Here is a 7,451-nt window from a genome sequence, read left to right on the forward strand (position 1 = left end):
CATTCCATAGATAATTGTGTACCATGTATAGTTAATGGTAATGGTACGTGTTGGGAGGATTTAAACAATAACGAGGTCTGGGCAACCAATCACAAGCCAGATCCATTTAAAGATGCATTGGGCTATTCCAGAAAATAGATGCACACCCCCTATAGAGGAGTTCGGATATCCGGACTTTTTGTCCAGTCGTGACTGTTGGAAATCCAGACTTTTAAAGTGTCCATACTGCAGTTACTGTCCGTTTTCCTATACACAATACACAGTGCTCTCACCATTGAGCTGTGACCTCTACAAATCGTGCCACGTTAAAAGGATAGGCATTTGCCTAGTTAACATCAATGTGTGAAAAATAACCGGCCAATATTAAAAGTACTCTCAAACACTTCTAGCAAATATATTTCTCTAACATGACCTAAAATTACAGCTAGGTTAGATGTTCAGAAATATTCGTACTTTGGTAAAACAGTGAGTGAGGGCAAGGCATAGCTAGCCAAATCCCGTGTTAATTGAATGGAGATTTGACCGAAAATTTTGGTAAACGGACGGCTCACTTCTGAAGAATGCCACACGAAAACGGTACAAGCTACATTTAAAGTACTCTCTGTTCGATCATCATGATGAGTTTTTTAAATAGTATGCCGAAATTTGGTACTGTAGGTAATTGACAAAGGGTCGTACTTCGCTGATGAGTAAGTGACAGTGAACATGAAAATCAGGGCCCATAACCCAAGTTAGTAGCTAGTTAGTGGAGGCCGTCACGGGACTGATTATTGATTATTGAAGTGCCTTATTAATAGATACGCACGATTTAGGGCAAGAAAAAAAAACCGGGACACTTTTGGAGACATCATCATCATCATCATCATCATCATCATCATCATCATCATCATCATCATCATCATCATCGACATCATCATCATCATCACTTTCTACATTTTTTCTAAACAACATAGGGCCTACCGTTTTAATAAGATTTTTTTTCTTGAAATGCATGTAATTATAATTATTGTTTAGAGCGTGATGAAATAAAACATCACGATTTTCATCACAAAACAAATATAATGCACAAGAAATCGTTTGTTTTAGAGCGTGATGATGAAATAAAACATCACGGTTTTCATCACGAAACAAAGTAATACATAAATCGTTTGTTTTAAAGCGTGATGAAATAAAACATCACGATTTTCATCACAAAACAAAGTAATAGGCCTACAAAAGAAATACATTTTTCGAGAGTGATTAAATAAAACATCACGATTTTCATCACGGAACAAAATAATACATAAGACATCGTTTGTTTGATTGCAATCAACCGCGACAGTTCGTCTCACACACATAACAATGCACTGCGATCAAATAGGTTGATGACAACATTTGATTGAATGGACTGCACTGCGCCATGATTAGGCCTACGTGCACCGGTTCAAATCCTTTGTTTGGAGCCAATCAATAATTTCACGTACAGCCTCTATGCAAATTAGAGTTTACACACGCTGCAGCTGGGGTAATCGACCGAAGCTGGTTGCCGTTAGTTGAATCGATTTACTGGATTAATTTCCTGTTAACTGGGTTTAATGCCACAAAGGTCGAATCGGGCTTGCCATGGACCATAAGTGCATCATGCCAAAGGCAAAAAAATCCGGCAGAAAAATAGTTTAAAATCAGAAATCCTCAATTTGATTGGATTTCCAAGCTTTTTCCAGTAACATTGGCAACTGGAAATCCAGTCGTTTTCAGAAAGCAAACTTGGAAATCCAGACATTTCTTTGATTGAAAATTTACTCCTCTATAGGGGGTGTGCACCTATTTTCTGGAATAGCCCATTTTACATCATGGCCAATTTTAGTAGGCCAGATTTCCGACAATCTCATCCATAGAGGCTCATAGACAGCCGTTGCATGTAAACCGCAATCCAAAGTCAGTAGTCCACTTGGGAAGCTAACAAACAGAGGGAGTACGGTGACTGAAAAGATGATCAGTTGCGAAAATCTATCAATTGTGCACAAATTAATTAAATCAGAGTTTAATATCCAGAGTATGCACAATGGGCAAGTGGACTACGGAGTAGTCTATGAGGGACACATGCTAATCCATGGGAAATCCATGGACCGTTCCAAGCTCTTACAATAAAAATGCACAAGTCTGGGCAGCCAGTGTAGGTTAATAAGATGCATGCTGACCCAGCAGTGGCGTACCGTGGCCGCCCCTACCCCGGGGGGCTGAAGAAAATTCAATTTTGCCGCCCCTTCCTCAACAGCCCGAAAAGGTTGACCCAAAAAATGTTTCGGCATGATGCAGTCATGTCTGCAGTAGAATTCATCTCGACCTTTCCAGGATTTAACCCCATTAAAAGCTATTAAACCAAGATAACACTCATTGAAACAGCTCAACTGATTAAATCGGATCTTCTCTGGTTGTGCACAAGTGACTGTTTTCATGTGCGATATCGCAATAACGCTGGTATTCATAGCTTCAGTTGGGTAACCGATTATAAAGGACACGAAAGGAAACAATGTTATGTGTGGCTTTGTTCACGAAATCAGACAATGTCGTGCTTTTTGTAAACCAGCATTCTTGAAAATGAGCAACATAATGATTTTTGACTTAACACGGTTTAGAAATAATTTCTTCATATTTTGGTGTTATCTGTCGTTTACATATCCTTCCTAAAACACCAAAGTACGAGTATTTCCAAACATCTAAATTTGCTAAAAATTTAGGACATGTTAAAAAACTATATTGTCTAGAATTTTAGAAGAGTACTTTTAATATTGGCCGGTTATTTTTCACACAGCGACGTTAACTAGGCAATGTACTATTACCTATAACATTAACTAAAACACCAAAGTACGAATATTTCCAAACATTTAAATTAGCTAAAAATTTAGGACATGTTAAAAACTATATTTTCTAGAACTTTAGAAGAGTACTTTTAATATTGGCCGGTTATTTTTCACACAGCGACGTTAACTAGTCATATCCCCATACTGTTAACGTAGGGCTATTTGTAAAGGTCACGCGTCAATGGGAAAGAGCACTGTGTATTGTGTATAGGAAAACGGACAGTAACTGCAGTATGGTGGTTTGAAAAAGTGAAGAGGATGCTTGGTTCTTATCGTATACATGGTCTAGAGAGTAGCTGCCGATGTCCCTGTTGACTGTTTTGTCCCCCCTATTTACAAACCAAACGGTGAGTTTGGGGGCCTCCAAATTTTGGCCTGGCCCAGGGCCCCCCAAAAAGTAAATCCGGCCCTGCATCAACCATGTTAAAGTCCCATTCAGTGATCCTAGTGAAAGTGTAAAAAATTTTTTTTTTAAATTGTTTATAAATTAAAGGATAAGTCATTCAAATTGTCATTTGGTATTTTTGAAATGCAAAATTGGGCAAAAAATGAAGAAACCCCCAATGTTGACTAAGTTGAAGCCCCATTCAAATACATGTAGGCATAGCTAATTTATATAGGGCCTACTGTCAATATATAAATCACAGATTCATGTAAAATGCCTTATTTTGTCTTTAATACACGGCTTTCGGCTGAACCACGATTCAGTACGCAAGAAATTACCTTTTGTCTTACATAAACCCCTGTAATTGCTATCTTCAGCAGATAGTCAAAATAATAATCATACAAAAAAATCATTCAAGATAAGAGAAAAAATTATACGGAAAGATGATTTTAACAGATTCCGCTGGAGGTATTAGGGCCTACTATTAATTATTTTCGTCGTAGGCTCTGAATACTATCTTCTGAAGATAGCATTAAAAAAACATATAAAATAATGTTTCAAAAAATATTACCTTGCCTAACGTGTTGTAGATGATGATTCAGGACGGCGCAAAACGGCAATACGAATTGACCGTGCGCTTAGAAAAATAGGTAATGGGCCGAATGCAAAGCTATAAAGAAATGTTAAAATGACAAAGCTGACCAAAATTTAAAACGGCACTTTATGTAGCAGAGATTATCTGGAACATGAAGGGAAAAATAATACATTTTTTTTTAATTCATCTTAAATATATAATACGAAAAAAAATTTTTAACCGATTCTGCTGGATGTATTAATTATTTTCTTCGTATGCCCTAAATGCTATCTTCAGAAGATAGCAAACAAAAATCATGAAAAATAATATAGGCCTAATATTCCAATAAATATTGCCTAACACGCGTTGTAGATGATGATTCAGTACAGCGCAAAACGGCAATACGAATTGACCTCGCGCTTATGAAAAATAGGCAATATGCCGAATGCAAAGCTATAAAGAAATGTTAAAATTACGAAGCAGACCAAAATTTAAAATGGCACTTATATAGCAGAGATTATCAAGAAACAAAAATGCAAAACATGGCTGGTAGTATTAACAAAACAAAACAATGATGATTCAGTACGCAAGAAATAACCTGTTGTCGTAATATATATAAACCCACCGTAATTGCTATCTTCAGTAGATAGTCAAAATAATAATCATTAAAAAATCATTAAACATAAAAAAAAAAAGAGGTAGAGGTATTAATTATTTTCTTTGTAGGCCCTAAATGCTATCTACAGAAAATAACAAGAAATTCCAAAAACATTCCCTAACACGCGTTCTAGATGATGATTCATTCAGTGCGCATAACCCCAGGGCAAAACGGCTATAATAAAAGGGCAAAAAACCCAAGAAACAAAAAACAAAAAAAACAAAAACAAAAAACAAAAGCAAAACAAAAACAAACAAAAGGAAAAGAAAAAACAAAAAACAATGATGATTCAGTACGCAAGAAATAACCTTTTGTCTTATATAAACCCGCCGTAATTGCTATCTTCAGTAGATAGTCAAAATGATAATCATTAAAAAAATCATTAAACATAAAGAAAAAATAGAGGTATTAATTATTTTCTTTGTAGGCCCTAAATGCTATCTACGGAAAATAGCAAGCAAAACAAAACGAAAACAAGAAAAACATGCAAAATAATAATTTTCCAAAAACATTGCCTGCAAAATCTGAGGATTCAGTACGCAAAATCCCGAATCATGATGCTGCACGCGTTATTCGCACATTCGTTACGCTTATGACGTTCTCGTACTCTTTTTCAAAAATAATGTCACAACACTCTGCAGACCTAACTGCTTGAATATTTTAACTTGATCTTCAGTAGATAGCACTACTGGAGACCAAAATTACACCATCAATTTAATTTAAGCTATCGTCAGTAGTAATAGTAAGAACACGAATTTACCATAACTTTATACTAAAAGAAAATGTGGCGAGAATACCGTATGACGCTGAAACAAACTTTGAAATAAAGCCTTTGCATTTCTCTATCTGTTTTTATGTCATTTGGTGTTTGTCGGATTCGTCTGATTTTGCTATCACGTGCAGATAGCTCAAATTTAAATGCCCGTTGGTTGTCGTTTTTGTCTGCTGAACGAGATATTTAGGGTACATACCACATCATAAAAAAGCTTTCCATGGACTTTACGTGCTAAATAGGGGTCGCGTTTTAGGCCATGATAAGTCAAGTTACGTCCAACTTTGAAATATATATTTGATATCATCTTAATTAGAACAAAATTCTGCATAACATTTCTGAAAATGACTACACATTTTAGTTTTACTGACTTTTTGAGAAAATAGGCCAGATTTTCCCGTTACTATTATAGTAATACTAATAGTAAGAACCGTAATTTGCTCGATTCTGGTGCCGGTGTCTATAGAGCTCCTGCATTGATTTACATGGGCAATATTAAAATTGAAATATCTCAAGAACCGAATACCGTATGACGCTGAAACAAACTTTGAAATAAAGACTTTGCATTTCTCTATCTGTTTTTATGTCATTTGGTGTTTGTCGGATTTGTGTGATTTTGCTATCAACTGCAGATAGTTCAAATTTAAATGCCCGTTGGTTTTCGTTTTTGTCTGCTGAACGAGATATTTAGGGTACATACCACATCACAAAAAGCTTTCCATGGACTTTACGTGCTAAATAGGGGTCGCGTTTTAGGCCATAAGTCAAGTGACGTCCAACTTTGAAATATATATTTGATATCATCTTAATTAGAACTAAATTCTGCATAACGTACATTTCTGAAAATGACTACACATTTTAGTTTTACTGACTTTTTGAGAAAATAGGCCAGATTTTCCCGTGTTTACATCCGACTGCTAACCGCGTTTTGACCTCGCGTGTTCATGCGCACATAATCGTAAACATCACTCAAATTGTGGCATTTTCTTTTCAAATTTGTAGAGATCACATTCACAAGTTCTAGTCAAATACGATTTTCAACACTAAAATTGTTAATATTGTACCGATTTTCCACAATTTTTATGCAAGGTTGGGACTATAGGGGTGATAAACTTTTACCGGAAACCGCTTCACAGGCGGATTTAGTGGTATGAACCCCTAAAGCGATATTTTATACAATCATGTTACTGGTGTGCTATCTTCTGACGATCAAATTAAAATGTCAAATTTTGCGACATTTTGTTTTGGTTTATAATTTTAATTTAATGTGTTTTTTGTTCTATCTACTGAATATTAGTATATAGCTGAAATACAAATGCAGGCCTATGATCCTAAAACATTGCCTAACGTACACTCATTGATTCTAGATGATGATTCAGTACGGCAAATCTGAAGGTTCAGTGCGCAAAATCAAAGGGCAAAACGGCTATAATTGGCCGCGAGCTTAGAATAAAATAGCCAATAGGCCGAATGCAATGCTATAAAGAAGTGTTAAAATGAAGAAGCTGACCAAAATTTGAAATGGCACTTAGGGGGCCTATATATAGAAGAGATTATCAAGAACATGAAGGAAAAAATAAGAAACAAAACAAAACAAGCAAAAAAACAAAAAAACAACAACAACAAAAAAACCCACAAAACACAACGATGATTCAGTACGAAAGAAATTACCCCTTGTCTTACATAAACCCGCCGTAATTGCTATCTTCTGTAGATGTCAAAATAATAATCATTAAAAAAACATGAAGAAAACAAAATTGAGGTATTAATTATTTTCTTTGTAGGCCCTAAATGCTATCTACAGAAGATAGCAAGCAGAGCAAAAAACACGCAAAAAATAATGTTCCAAAAACCATGAATAACACACGTTCTAGATGATGATTCAGTACGGCAAATCTGAGGATTCAGTGCGCAAAATCCCAGGGCAAAACGGCTATAATTGTCCACGCGCTTAGAAAAGAAATAGGCAATAGGCCGAATGCAAAGCTAGTAGGCCTATAAAGAAATGAAGAAGCTGACCAAAATTTAAAACGCACTTATAAAGCAGAGATTATCAGGATCCTGGAGGAAAAAAATTATCATAACGGAGAAAACTCATTTTAATGCTCCTGTGTTGATTTACATGGGTAATATTAAAATTGAAATATCTCAAGAACCGAGACTCCCTTTGAGACAAAATGACAACACGCATTTAATTTGAGCTATCTTCAATAGATTCA

The sequence above is a fragment of the Amphiura filiformis genome, chromosome 17 (assembly GCF_039555335.1).
Source record: "Amphiura filiformis chromosome 17, Afil_fr2py, whole genome shotgun sequence".
NCBI lineage: Eukaryota > Metazoa > Echinodermata > Ophiuroidea > Amphilepidida > Amphiuridae > Amphiura > Amphiura filiformis.